The following is a 15,804-nucleotide window of genomic DNA, read 5'->3' on the forward strand; positions in this document are numbered from 1 at the left end:
GTAAGACCTAAAACCATAAAACTTTGAGAAGAAAACAAGACAAAAACTTCATGACATTGGATTTGGCAGTGATTTCTTAGATATGACTCCAAAGGCATATGTAACACAATAAAAAATAGACGCATTGGACTTCATGAAAATTAAAAGATGTGTGTATCAACAACACTATGGATAGAATAAAAAGGTAACCCACATAATGGAAGAAAATATTTGAAAATTATATACCTGGAATATATATCCAGAATATATAGAGAATTCCTAAAACTCAACAACAAAAATACAGATAAGCTGATTAAAAGTGGGCAAAGGACTTGAGTTGATATTTCTCCACAGAAGACATCAAATATCCAATAAACACATGAAAAGATGCTCAATATCACTATTCATTAGCAAAATGCAAATGAAAGCTACATGAGATACCAGCTCACACCCATTAGGAAGGCTACTATTCAAAAAAAGAAAAGAAATGTTGGAGAGAACTTGGAGAAATTAGGACCCTTGTGCACTGTTAGTGGAAATGTAAAATGGTACAGCCATTATGGAAAACAGTATGGTAATTCCTCAAAAAAAAAAAAAAAGAATTAGTATATGATCCAGCAATTCTACTTCTGGCATATACCCAAAATAATTGAAAGCAAGATCTTAGAAAGATATTTGTACACCATGTTCATAACAGCATTATTTACAATAACTAAAACGTGGAGGCAACCCAAGTGCCCATGGACAGATGAATGGATAAACAAAATGTGGTGTAAACATACAATGGAATATATTCAGCTTTAAAAAGAAAGGAAATTCTGCAATATGTTTCCACATGCATGAAACTTGAGGATATTATTCTAAGTAAAATAAGCCAATCACAAAAAAACAAACATTGTATGATTCCTTGTATATGTGGTACTTCCAGTAGTCAAAATTATAGAGACAGAAAATAGAATGGTGGTTGTCAAGGTCGGGACGGGGAGAACAGGAAGTTACTGTTTAATGGGTATAGAGTTTCAGTTTTGCAGGGTGAAAAGGTTTGTGAAGATGGATCTTGGTAATGGTTTCACAACATTATGAATGCATTTAATGCCACTGAACTATACTTTAATAATGTTTAAAATTGTAAATTTTATGTTATCTGTGCTTTACTACAACAAAGAAAAACATAAAAAAAAACATTCTGTCGTGCTCAACTCTCATTTTTATTTGCCCTTAGTATTGTGTATGGATGAACAGGCTTGGTAGTGCCCAGGATCAGGGTCAGTTGGACACCTGCTAATAGGCCAGCCATCTGGGCATCTGCTGGATGCATTGATCTATAAGGGGTGCTAAAATATCAGTGAAATAAATAGAAAATATGGTGCCAGTTAACATGGGTTTCTGCACATAATTCAAACAAATAGCAAATTATAAATTGCTTTATCTTGCATCGAGCAGACATAATAAAGTTCTTGCTTTGAATACTGGCATAGAACAGGAAGAAATTATTCCCCATTTGTTATAACCTATTACCTTCTGGAGAGGAAGAACCCTAGCAACCAGATCACCTTTCCTTTAAACGAGGAACACAAAATACAGTAGCTGGGGCAGAGTGAAATGGCTCTGGCAGAGAAAACTAGAAGACCGTGGGAAGAAGTGAAGAGAAAGAGATGTCAGAAAAAGAGGCAAGAGCCAGGAAACCTAAGCACAGGAAAGAAAAAAGAGACTTAGCCACTGATGCAGCAGGGAAGAGATATTGCTACTGCAAAGCTCAGTGCTGGGCCACCTCTACCTCACTTACAGAATCTTCAGTAAATCTTGCATTTCTCCTAATTTCTTAGACAAGTGCAGCTTTGTTTTGGGGAAACCTGAAAATTTTGAAGAGAGAACATCTTCTCTGTGAGTAACAAACATAAGTAATGAGGTATTCAATTTAGATTGAAAATCTAGTTTCTCTCTGTTTTCAATGTAATAGAATGTTGGGTTGAAGCTGAGCAGAGATGATGTCCTTGTCAAGAGCATCCTAATATTTTGTTTGGCCTCAGCCTTAGTTTACTTACCAGAGACCTATTCAAAGACATCACTGTCAGTCCTTTCCAGGGGCTAGCTAAGAGATACCCATAATTGTGTTTAACTAAGTCAGAAAAGCATAGGCCATGATTAAGACAGTACCCCCAGGGCAGTACAGCATGATATTCCACCCTATAAAATTTGAATTTTTCCAGCTTACTGATGATTTTGTTGGTTCTGGGTTTACCTGTAAAATAATTCATTAAACTGGGAATTGGACAGCACACATTGGAAGGTAGAGAGACTTCCCTGGTGGTCCAGGAGTTAAGACTCTGTACTCCCAATGCAGGGGGCCCAGGTTCAATCCCTGGTCATCAGGGAACCAAGATCCTGCATGCCTCACAGTATGGCCAAAAAATAATATGTGTGTATATATATATGAAGGTGGAGTTTAAAGAGAGATGTGACCAGGATTTGCAGAAAAATGGCAAAGTCCTGCTGAAAAGCCTTGGTTAGTCTCCCCCAGAGTAACCCTATAGAAAGCAACCCCTGGGGAACATGCAATATTCTGTTCTTCAAATGTATTTTTTTCTCAGCACAAGGAAGAGGAAAACCAGTAACTCTTTTTGAAACAGGAAACAAGATCTTGAAGATATGGAGCTATTCTTAAAACCATAAAATGATTGTAAAGGAGTGTCTATTGGAAATCTGTGTAGGAGAAATTTACAGTATTTAGGCCCCAATATGCCACCATCCAGAAACTATATATTATACAATAGTCATAAAGGAGAAAAACAGAGGGCTACCTGTTTGGTGTGAACAATGCAGCTACTGTTTCTGCTGATAATAATATTAGCTACTGTAATAGAATTCAGAGTGAAATTTTCCAGTTGCCCTGTAATTGGCATTTAAGGCCTATAATCAAAAGAAGGTGATCAACAAAAGGGGTCAGATATAGACCCCTGAGGCTTACAAAGATGGGATGGAAATATTTCTGAAACAATCAACACTGGATAACTTGTCAACCCAGGATATATAATGGATGACTGAACAGGGGCAGAGGTGCATTGTGAGACAGTTCTTGAGGAGCTTGACATGTGTGCCTTTGGGAATGTAAACAGAGACGTCTGTCTGGTTCTTGCCAGGCAAGATAATATCTCAACATGGGAGGTGTACAAGAGTAGCCCTAAGCAATGGGAACAAATATGCCATTCCCCATCCCAGATCCCTAAGAACCCCAGAAGACACAGAAGGAAAAGGACCTCAGTAACTCCAGTAGCTCTTTTTGAAGAGAGAATGTGGAGGGGTGTATTGTTAATGGTGGCAGCCAATGAAGGGACATATATGCCCCACTAAAACTGGTCTTCAAACTAGAAACCTTCTGCACAGCAAAGGAGATCATCAACAAAGTGATAAAGTAACCTACTGAATGGGAGAAAGTATTCACAAATTATACATCTGATAAGGGGCTAATATACAAAATATATAAAGAACTTATACAACTCAATAGAAAAAAAATCCGATTTTTTAAATGGTCAGAAGATTTGAATAGACATTTTTTTCAAAGAGGACATAGAGATGGCCAACAGGTACATGAGAAGATACTCAACATCACTAATCATCAGGGAAATGCAAATCAAAACCACAATGAAATATCACCCCACACCTGTTAGAATAGCTATCATCAAAAGTACAAGAAATAACAAGTGTTAGGAAGAATGTGAAGAAAAGGAACACTTGTACACTGTTGGTAGGAATGTAAATTGGTGCAGTCACTCTGGAAAATAGTACGGAGGTTCCTCAAAAAAATAAAAATAGAACTACCATGCGACCCAGCACTTCCACTTCTGGGTATTTATCCAAAGAAAACAAGAACACTAACTCAACAAGATATATGCACTCCCAAGTTGATTGCAGCATTACTTACAATAACTAAGATACAGAAAACAACCTAAGTGCCATCAACAGATGAATGAAGAGAATGTGATTTATATCTATATCTGTATCTGTATCTAAATCTTTATCTATATCTATTATTCAGTCATAAAAAATGAAATCTTGCCATTTGCAACAAGGACAGACCTTGAGGCCATTATGCTAAGTGAAATAAATCAAACAGAGAAAGACACATATTGCATGATCTCACTTACGTGGGGAATCTAAAAACAAACAAAGAACAAGCTCATAGATACAGCGAACAGACTGGTGGCTACCAGAAGCAAAGGGTGAGGGATGGGAGAAATGCATGGGGGGAGTCAAAAGGTGCAAACTTCCAGTTATAAAATAAATAAATCATGGGGATGTAATGCACAGCGTGGTGACTATAGTTAACGATACTCTATTGCATATTTGAAAGGTGCTAAGAGAGTAGATCTTAAAAGTTTGCATCACAAGAAAAAAAATTCTGTAACTATGTGTGGTGATAGATGTTCACGAGACTTATTGTGTGATCTTTTTGCAACTTATGTAAATATCAAATAATTACGTTGTACAAGTAAAACTGATATAATGTCGTATGTCAATTATACCTCAAAACAGTGGTCTTCAGTGAGACACAGGCTAGAGGAATCTGGATACGTCTCCAAGAAAATCAGACCCTTCATACACAGACTGCTATGTCTTCATATGCCCCACACATCAGGGGAAGGCCAGGGGCAGTTCTGCATGGTGCCAGCACCCCCTCAGTTGCATATGGCCATAACTATCTCATTACAGCTCTTCACGCAAGGTCCGGAACATCGATGGCTAGAAGTGAAAAAACAAGCCACGCTCAATCTTCACTCCAAGCCTTTTCACCCTCAGTTATAGTTAATGATGGAGACAGAAGCTTTAAATTTGACACAGGATTGGATTTATAAACTGCCCTGGACTAAGTATAATAATCATAAAGGGCCAGACAGTTATGAAATTTTACAATGTCATCCTCTGACCGGAAAATGATCTTCTATTCAGCAAGTTGAAAACAGTGAATGGAGAAGAAAAAAATATATATTTTATGAGAAACTCCGTGGTCTAAATGTTTCACATATCCCGCAAACTCTAAGACATGACATTATTATATCCATTGTGCAAATAAAGAAATTGAGGATGAGAGCAACTTGGCCAAAGTGACACAGAGCATAAATTAGATTCAAACTTGGCATTGACACTGTCAAATGCTGTGCTCTTCTATACATAGCACTGTTTTATCTGGCTTCTTTGACCAAAGTCACATCAATTTCTTTAACATAAAAAACATTAAGGTAAAGTAATGTGTATATGTATATGTATATATATATTCCAGCCAACTGGAAATGGTTTTAGGTTCAATTTGATACATTTGAAAAATATCTCCTCAATACACCTCACTTCCACCAGTCACCCAAATCAAACGCTGACAAGGCAAATTGTGTCAACCCCCTTATTAAACGTTCTGCATGTGATCACATTTACCCCATGCAGTAAGGATCAGTGACAGTTAATTTTCTGTGTCAACTTGGCTAGTCTATGGTACCCAGTTGTTTGGTCAAACACTAGTCTAAATGTGGCTTGTTAAGGTATTAGTGCCCATGATTAACATTTACAATCAGTTGACTTTAAGTAAGTATGAGTGGGTCTCATCCAATCAGCTGGAGGCCTCAAGAGCAAAGACTGAGTTTTCTCAAAGAAGTAATTCTGCCTCAGACTATAATATAGAAATCTGGTCTGAGTTTCCAGCCTGCTGGCCCGCCCTACAAAATTCAGACTCAAATGGCATCAATCCTTATCTGAATATCTAGCCTATGGAATGCAGGCTTATCAGCCTTCACAGTCTTGTAAGCCAATTTTTTTTTTTTTTTTGGTAGAAATGGAAAACACTGCTTTTAATCAGAAAGCCAGCAATCTGGGGAGAAGGCAGACTCAGTGTCCCCAAAAAACCAACTCTGAAGGTTTTGTTGGGCCATGAAAGTTTTTAAAGGGAAAAAGGGAAGCGATCTCAGTTAATCATTGAGATGGGAGCTCAGGGCCGTCGCCATCTCCCTCTGTGTGCAGGTGTGTGTGCAGACTTGTCAACTCCTCATGATCTTTCTTTAGCTAATATCTTGTTCACACAGTTTGTGAGATTACTGAAGGGGCAGCTAGGGAAGAGATCTGGTCATCTGTTAATTACTTATTCTTTATTTCTACTTCTTGATCTACAGAAAGAACCAACAAGTTAGGCAAGGTATTGTGTGAGCAAAAGATTTGAAAGGTGTGCTTGGGCCAGAGACGAGTAGGGCATGGGGGAGCCTGATTTAAAAGTTAGTCACTATGTAGTTTTGCTAAAGTGATAAGAGAAAAGGGATTTCCTGCAGAGGACTGTTTCCTGCAAAGAGCTACTTAACAAATCCCCCTCTTCAGATATCATTCCATTTCGATGGGATTAAGGACGATCTCGTCTCTGTCTTTGTTTCTGTCTGTCTGTCTCTCTCATCTTCTCCCTCTCTAGGGAACCCTGATGAATATAGTATCCATATTTTTAATTTAGAGATAAAGTTTAGAAAATTTAAGTTATTTTCCCAAAGAGCCAAATGATGGGTCCAATAGTTGAAGGTGGATTTTTCTCTTTGATATTTCTTTCTTGGATGCCATCTGATGCCTAAAATTATATCTACCTCAGTATAAAGCACTTGTTTTCTTACTTGTTCATATCTTCCCCCAAATAGTCAACTATACATTCTTTCTTGGAAGCCAAACAATATTCTGCCTTGTGTCAAAGGAAGGAACTCATGGACACATATACCTTCTCACCTACACCCTTTTGAAGTGCCAAGGCTGGGCATCTGTGGAAAAAGTACCAATGATGGAAAAGGAGGTCCATGGATGACAACTCCAGAGAGGTCAGTTCAGCTACTTCTGCCCACCTTCACTACTTAAACACAATGGGCCTTTCAAAACCCCATGCTCAACAATGCTCATTTCAGCCAGAGCCTTAGACTCTCTCTGTTTAATCTCTTTATTTTCTTACTATGGACTTATTTTTTTGCTTCTCATCTGTTTTAAAAAATTTTTTTTAATTGACCTATAGTCAGTTTACAATGTTGTGTTAGTTTCAGGTGTACAGCCCAGTGATTCAGATATATATATATATATATATATATATATATATATATATATATATATATATATATATATATATATATACACTTTTTGAGATTCTTTTCCCCTATAGGTTATTATAAAATATTGTGCTACACAGTAGGTCTTGTTGCTTATCTATTTTATATATAGTGATGTGTATATGTTAATTCCAAACTCCTAATTTATCCTTCACCCCCCACCCCTTCCCCTTTGGTAACCATAATTTTGTTTTCTGTGTCTTTGGGTCTATTTCAGTTCTGTAAATAAGTTCATTTGTATCATTTTTTTTTTAGATTCCACATATAAGTGATATCATATGGTATTTGTCTTTCTCTGTCTGACTTACTTCACTTAGTACAATTATATCTAGGTCCATCCATGTTGCTGCCAAAGGCATTATTTCATTCGTTTTTATCAGGAACTCTCCTGCACTGTTGGTGGGAATATAAATTGCTGCAGCCACTGTGGAAAACAGTATGGAGGTTCCTTTAAAAATTAAAAATAGAGTTATATGATCCTGCAATCCCACTCCTGGGTATCTATCTGAACAAAACTCTAATTCAAAAATATACATGCACCCCAATGTTCATAGCAGCACTATTCACAATAGCCAAGACATGGAAGCAACCTAAGTGTCCATCGACAGATGAATGGATAAAGAAGACGTGGTACATGCATACAATGGAATACTACTCAGCTTCTCATCGATTTTTCACCATAGACCAGCCTGTTTTCTACTTTGTAGTTCCCAGATGGTCCCTCTGTTCAGTGGTTGGAACCCTGGACCTTCACCTTGGATTGTACAACCTGAGGTGATTCAGCAAATGCCTTGGGTGGGAGCATGTTCTGTAGGAGAGTCTGATTCTGTACTTCATTTACATCTTTTTGTGGCAGCAGATGTCTACCAATTGTACAAGGTGGCCCTCATAACAACGCTGTGCTTTGGGAAGATCAGTGTCATCTGAATTTGACAAATAAGGACAGTGAGATCTAAAAAGTGTAATATGTTTTCCTACGGATGCAAGTAGACAGAATCCAAATTGGGGCCCAGGTGTCTTTTGGCCTCACCAGATGAACTTACTTCCACTAATAGGCTCCATTTCTTTGTCTTGATGGGACATATGTCATCCAATTCGGAATTTTGGTTGCAACTTCTGAAAAAGAGGCTGAAACTGACTTTTGATTTGGGATAATTAGCTATACAGGGTCACATGTTGTAAATGAGTAATTTTCTAATCCTTTATTCTGTGTTTGGAAAAATAAAATAACAAAAATTTATATTGTAGTGGGTACCTACAATATAGCTAAAACCATTACTAGTTATTTTAGAAAACACTATTGATGTGCAGTCTGCACACAAAATGTGCAGTTGTCAAAACTCACGTACTTCCTAGATAATATAGTCCTCTCATGTTCAAAAGGGTCATGAGTAGGAACAAGAAGAATATGCTGAAACACTAGTGATTTTTTCAGATTTTTTTTTTAAAAAAATGTAATTGCCATAAAAATCAAAGTAGGTACTTTTACTTGTAAGCTTACTTACTGAACAGAAAATCCAAATTGATTTCACTATTATTGTTACTTTTTTAATGAACAATACCATAGGCCAGGCATTATTCTAGAAGTGGTATATGCATAATATAAATTAAGAAAACCTTTTTATGCATTTTACAGAGGAGAAAACAGAAGCTCAGAGAGGTCAGATAAAGTGCCACAGTGACTCATTTGCAGAGCTGTGGCTTCATTCGAAGCTGAAAGTCTTCAAAACCTATACCATTTACATTCCACCTGCCTGTAAATGATAGATTTTCTCATAAATTGGCATTACTTTTATGCTTTTGCATGTATCTTCATTCCTTCATTTTCCTTTATTGGTCCATGAAAATGGGAGTATCGGAAAAGAGGGATATTTAGATTTTACTCTTAAGGTATGTGTCTCAGGTATGGCATTCCAGGCTTTATAGAAAAAGTAGATCATTCTCTGTGCCATTATTCACAGAGGGAATGACCCAAAGCATTCAATGATGGCAGAGATGCTAACGTAGATGGTAGCAATAGCGTTGCTGGTGCAAATGACTGGTACAATGGTGCCCTTTCTTGGGTAAAATTACTAGAGGAATCTCATACAACATTTGAGGGAGAGTCTTGATGCTTTTGTGTCTCATTTTATACAGGCTGCCAGCATTCATCAACAGCTCTGCTGGCAGAAGAACTGCCAGGAGCTCAACTCCTTACATGGTAAAAACAAAAGGTGTTCCTTTTTCTTTACCTTTTCACGAGGTGAAAACCTGAAAGGTACATATAAATTACAAGGGCAGGAAAGGGATTTGTGGGAAGATTCTGGAGCAAGTAAGGATTTGAAGTTTGAGATGTAATTGGATATAAACTGATGCTGAAATCTAGGAAGTATAACTGCAGAATGTGAAATAAAAAGTAGCTAAGAAATATAGGGAAGAAGGGTCAACAACAGCATACCTTCGTGTTCTTATCAGAGCAGGAAAAAAGCTTACATCAAATAGACCGTCTTTATTTTCCAAGAAAATGAGGCATCTTCTCTACAAACTTGCTTTGTTTGGGGCATACCGAAAAGAGGATGTGAAAATACTTTAAATAATGCCTGATACAACTGAAAATCTAATGAAGACTCATCCATGAAATTGCACATGGTTATGTATTTATAGTATGTTGTGCTGTATTGTAGTGCACACAGTCTTTAATTCCACCGATTGGAAGGATCGGCAGACGATTCACTGTTGGGTCTCTTTCTACCCTGACACAGGCAACGCCATTCCCAGCTCCTAGCCACAACCATAAGCTCATAAATTCAGTGAAAATCAAGGACCAATCCATATTTCTTGTAGTTTCAGCTCCAGCCCTTCCTCTAGATATGTCTCTGACTCTATTTCTTGATAGATTTTCTTTTTTTAAGTTTTTTTAAATTGACGTATAGTTGATTTACAGTGTTAATTTCTACTGTACAGCAAAGTGATTCAGTTATACATATATACATTATTTTTTAATATTCTTTTCCACGATGGTTTATCACAGGATATTGAATACAGTTCCCTGTGCTCTACAGTAGGGCCTTGTTGTTTATCCAGTCTGTATGTAATAGTTTGCATCTGCTAATCCCAACAACCCACTCCATCCCTCCCCCACCCCACTCCCTCTTGGCAACCACAAATCTGTTCTCTATGTCTGTGAGTATGTTTCTGTTCCATAGATAGGTTCATTTGTGCCATATTTTAGATTCCACCTATAAGTGATATCATATGATATTTGTCTTTCTCTTTCCAACTTACTTCACTTAGTGTGATAATCTCTAGGTCTATCCATGTTGCTGCAAATGGAATTATTGCATTCTTTTTATGGCTAAGTAATATTCCATTGTATATATGTACCACATCTTCTTTACTTGGTGGCTTTTCTATCTCCTTGTCTCCGAACCCTGGAACTTGAAATTTGATACCATTCTGGTGCTCTGAGAATAGCTCACTTTCCTTCCTCCACTGTGGCTCTCCCAACTTGGATTATACTAATTGGGGCCAAAGAGCATCTCGCCCCAGATTTCACAATCCAAATACACTAGAATTCATTTTGTCTTGTATTCTATTTGTTCTAGATATTGGCAAAACTTTAGCTAGCTGGCTGGCTATAAAAGACATGTTCAAAAACTAAAATCACAGGCTTCATTTATATTTTCCAGCTCATGTTTAAAGGAGTGTGGTATCATGGAAAGAAAAGAGGCTTTGGGGAACAGAAATATCTAGGTTCAAATTCAACTTCTGTCAGTCTAGGAAAACTTTCACTTCTAAATGACAAAAATGATAATTTGAAAATCATTTCTAAAGCTACATTGCAAAAGGAGAATCACAAAGGTAAAAGTGAACAGATTTGAGTATGTAAAAATCTGAAGAGAAAAAAGTTCTATAGGTACAGTCAAAACTAAAGTAAAGAGCAAATGGAAAACTGGGAACAAACGTTAGCAGCAAGTACTGACATTTGAAATGTCATTGTTTTTAATACATGAGGAACCTTTGAATATAAGTAAGAAAGCCACTAATACTCTAAACCATCAGTTGATAAATGACAAGATAGGACAATCACAAGGCAAGCAATTCACATGATCAGTAAGTATTTGAAAAATAAAGTTTTCCAAAATAATAAAAGGATAATTTTTAAAAATAATAGTGGGATCCAATTTCCATGTAAATATCAGAATTTTTTAATGAGTACTGTTTGGTAACACTATGACTAGCCACGCAATTATTTCCTTGCATGACTAGCTCCCAGGTTTCATTTAGATCTTTCAAAGTCACCTTCTCTAAGAGTTCTCAACCTTCTCACCAATGTTTGCACGCTCTCCCCCACCACTGCTTTGTTTCCTTCACAGAGCTTATCACTATCTGGCATCTTATTTTTTGCTACTAGTTATTATTGTCTTCCCACTGGAATATAAGAATCCTTAGAATAAGACCCTATCTGACTTTTTTCCCCCAACATCTAGAAAGAGTTCCCATTACATTGTGTAACTCAGTAAACCTACACTGATTGAAAGGCTGGAAGGAATGCATATTTTACACTTATGAATCACAGTTCTGCAATATACATCAAAAGCTATCAAAATAGTCTTCCTTTTAACTCAAGAATCCCACTTCTACAGATTTATTCCCAGCAAATAATCAGAAATACACATTAAGATTTATGTGCAATGATAGTCATCTCAGTATTATTTATAATAGCAGAAAATGAGAAAATGATATCAATATCCAAAAATACAGAAATGGGTAAAATAAATTATAGTGCATATCAAGTATGTAAAATTATGCAATCATCAAAAGTCATGCTTTTGAAAATTATTTTATGACCTAATTTTTTAAAACTGAAATAAAACCATACATAAGATTTTATACAGAATAATCTCAATTTTGCTAATGCATGTATATAAAGAAAGATATCCTGTATATACCGTAATTCACTGGCCTTTGAGGTCGTTATTTCCTTTATGCCAAATTACAGTTGTCTAAGTAACTGTTCCTGAAGTAACCCTTGTATTTTACCATGTTAATTTCCCTAGTCATTCCTAAGTTGCCTGGTAAATGGTTCTAAGTCTCATAAATCCATCCTAGTTATCACTTGCTATCTACAGCATTGACCTCATTCTTTCTGAAGCACCAGTCTTGCCAGGCTCAAGCATCTTTCTTTATACACGTGTAAGGTAAACATGGGATGAGCCCTTGCCTTTGGATAGTGGACCAGTCAGCTTCCTATAAGAAAAAGTATAACAGGAATATGAGAATGGAAGTACAATACAGGAAAGAACTTATAAAACCCTGCCTTTGATTGAGTTATCTGTAAACAGACTTTGAGACAGAGAACTAGGTGCAGAACATTTATTGAGGAATGTTCTGAGATAAATTTGTAGGAAAGTGAGGAAGAGAAAATTGGATGGAGGGAGACTCTGTCCCACTAATACACTTACAATGTTCCACTGACCCTACAGGGAGCTCTAGAGCTGGGATGATCCTCCAGAATTATTCCAAATTGAAGTAAGAGGCTGAGGCCTTTGATCCCCATATCAGCTACCTAGGCTGTGAGCCACAACCTGGGAGAAAACACATTCTTGCACAAGGTGATTCCCTTTGGTGGAAGGTAACATCCAGTGAGAGTAGGTGAGTCTTCAGTCCCTGTGGGATGGGTGTGTTGGAGCTGAAAAGGGAACCTGGGTTGAACCCCTCTTCTCAGGCTGATACCACAGACTGTGTGGCTAAAACTCTAGGGATATATCTTCTCACAGTTCCAGAGACTGGAAGTCCAAGCTCAAGGTTCTAGCCATTCCATTTCTGATGAGTGTTCCCATCCTAACTGCAGATGGACTCTTTCTTGCTGTGTGTTCACATGGTCTTTCCTCAGTTCTTGAGCAGGAAGGGACAAAAAGCAAGCTCTCTGGTTTCTCCTCTTTTTTTAATTTAATTTTATTTATTTATTTTTATTGGGGTATAGTTGTTTTACAATGTTGTGTTAGTTTCTACTGTACAGTGCAGTGGAGTTGCCTGTGCTATACAGCAGGTTCTTATTAGTTTTCTATTTTATATGATTTCTCCTCTTAAAAGGATGCTAATTCAGTGGGATCAGCACCCCACCATTATGACCTCGCTTAACCTTAATTACTTCTTTAGAAGCCCCATCTCAAGACATTGCCATCTCAAAACATTGCATGTTAGGAATTTTAACATACAAATTTGTGGGGGAGGCATTCAATCCATTCACTACACAACTGTTACCCACACACTGACAATAGCAAATTTTGGTGAGAATGTGGAGCAACAGAAACTCTCATAAATTGCTGGTGAGACACAAAATGGTAAATCCTTTTTGGAAAGTACTTAAGTGGTTTCTTACAAAACTAAACATACTCTTACCATATAATGCATCAATCATGCTCCTTGCTTTTTACCCAAAGCATTTGAAAATGTATGCCTACACAAAAACTTGCACACAGATGTTCATAGCAGCTTTCTTCCTAATTGTTAAAACTTAGAAACAACCAAGATGTCCTTCAGTAAGTGAATGGATAAATAAACTGTGGTACATCTAGAGAATGAAATACTCTTCAGGGTTAAAAAGAAATGTGCTCTCAAGCCGTAAAAAGACATGGTGGAAACTGAAATGCACATTACTAAGTGAAAGAAGCTAATCTGAAAGGCTACATATTGGATAATTCCAAATATATGACATTCTGGAAAAGAAAAAACTATGGAGACAATAAAAATATCAATGATTGAGAAGAGTGGGGGGACAGAAAAAATACGCAAGGCACAGAGAATTTTTAGATCAGTGAAAATACTCTATGATATTATAGTGATAGATACATGTCATTATACATTTGTCTAATCCCATAGAATGCATAACACCAAGAGTGAACCCTAAGGTAAACAATGGAATTAGGGTGATTATGATGTGTCAATATAGGTGTATCCTTGGTAAAAAAAAAAAAATATCAATCTGGTGAGTGACACTGATAATAGGGGAGGCTAAGAATGTGTTGTGGCTGGTGATATATGAGAAATTTTGTCTCTTTCTCCCAATTCTGTTGTAAACCTAAAACTGCTCTAAAAATTAACTTTAAAAAAATTAAAGCAAATCGTTGCAAAAAAATGATAAAGACAAAATGGTACAAAACATAATGTTATCACTCTAATAAATGTCAGGAAAGGAGAAAAAGACAGCAAAGAGAAAAATAAATGACATGAATATGAAAGCCCATTGCATAAATAGCATATGATAAGGTGTCTAGAATAAATTCAAACATTCCATAATCACAATAAAAGTGACTAAGTTAAAATCCTGTCCTCCACTCCTTAATACAGAAACTGTCAGATTTTATAATAGAAAACAAAATTGGGACTATGTTGTTTACAAGACACACCCAAAACAAAATGGCTCAACAAGATTGAAATAGTTTTATAAATAACACACATGATAGAATTTGTCATTTTAAATATCACTTACAGTTAGGAAATATGAGTGGGAAAAAAAATATGACCTAAGCATTTGCTCGAGAACCTAGAAAAATGACAATAAACAAAATAAAGTAGAACAAAGAAAATAATAGGTAATGGTTGAAATAATAAAAATGTGAAATGGTAGATAAAATCCAAAAGTTAATCCTTTTAAAGGACTAACAAGTGGAGCTAGAGGAAAGACGGTGGAATAGAATCCATCACACGGAAACACGAAGAAGCAAAAAGAAGAGCTTAGCTTTATTTGAAGCAAATACGAGGCAGATCATTCCAATGACACACTTCCACCTTACACATGTTTTTGAGAGTATTCTCTGCCCTTATCATTTTCTAGCACATTAGGGGAAGAGCATTTTGGCTGATAATATCTGTTTCTTTCCCAGCATCAAACCATTTTTTTTTTTTTTTGCAATTGCTGGAAATTAATAACTGTTAAGTTCCTGGCTTTCAGAAAACATCAAAACTTAGAAAAGTGAAAGATAATTAGTAACTCATTACTGAAATACAGCACCATGATGAGGATCCTTTAGGGCGCTCTGTGAAAGGAAGAAGACATGTAACTCATGTCCTCTCCTCACAAAAAGTTACAGTAAGTCCCCTACATATGAACCTTCAGGTTGTGAACTTTCAAAGCTGCTAACCTGCCCGTGGATGCCAGCTGTTGTACTGTATTACTGTACTTTTCAAGGTACTGTACTGTAAGATTTAAAATGTTTTCTTTATTTTTTTGTGTTTGTTTTTTATGTATTATTTGTGTGAGGAGTATTATAAACCTATTACAGTACAGTACTACATAGCCGATTGTGTTAGTTGGGTACCTAGGCTAACTTTGTCGGACTTATGAACAAATTGGACTTATGAACGCACTCTCAGAACGGAACTCATTTGTATGTAGGGGACTTACTGTACAATCTCATTAATGACAGAGTACACATAAGAAATGGCCCAGCCAATGGATGCGACATTCCCGACCCGCACTACAGTGCTGACAGGAGCACAAGGGAAGCTCGTTGCAGTTACATGAATTCGTCTGGAATTTCTCCATCTCTTACTTTCCCTTCCTCCAAAATAGCTCATCATTCCTGTCTTCAAATCTCAACTATCCCCTCCAGATATCCAGCCATTCTAATTTTTACATGTATAAGACTGTAGTACTATATTTATTTTTAAAGTCTCCCTCTTGAATTAGTATACTATAAATGCCTTGAAACTAAAAATTATTGTTTTT

General features: G+C 36.6%; 1 long non-coding RNA gene across 1 annotated transcript in view; it reads left to right on the forward strand.

Annotated features, from left to right (window-relative positions):
- Positions 1 to 13,290, forward strand: part of LOC309662815 — a 32,484-nt gene extending 19,194 nt beyond the window's left edge. Inside the window, exon 3 of the long non-coding RNA XR_014264998.1 lies at positions 651 to 13,290. This is a non-coding gene — a long non-coding RNA (uncharacterized lncRNA). The remainder of the gene's footprint in view (positions 1 to 650) is intronic.
- The last annotated feature ends 2,514 nt before the right edge of the window (positions 13,291 to 15,804 follow it).

The sequence above is a fragment of the Balaenoptera physalus genome (genome assembly GCF_965194825.1).
Source record: "Balaenoptera physalus genome assembly, chromosome: 6".
Classification (NCBI taxonomy): Eukaryota; Metazoa; Chordata; class Mammalia; order Artiodactyla; family Balaenopteridae; genus Balaenoptera; species Balaenoptera physalus.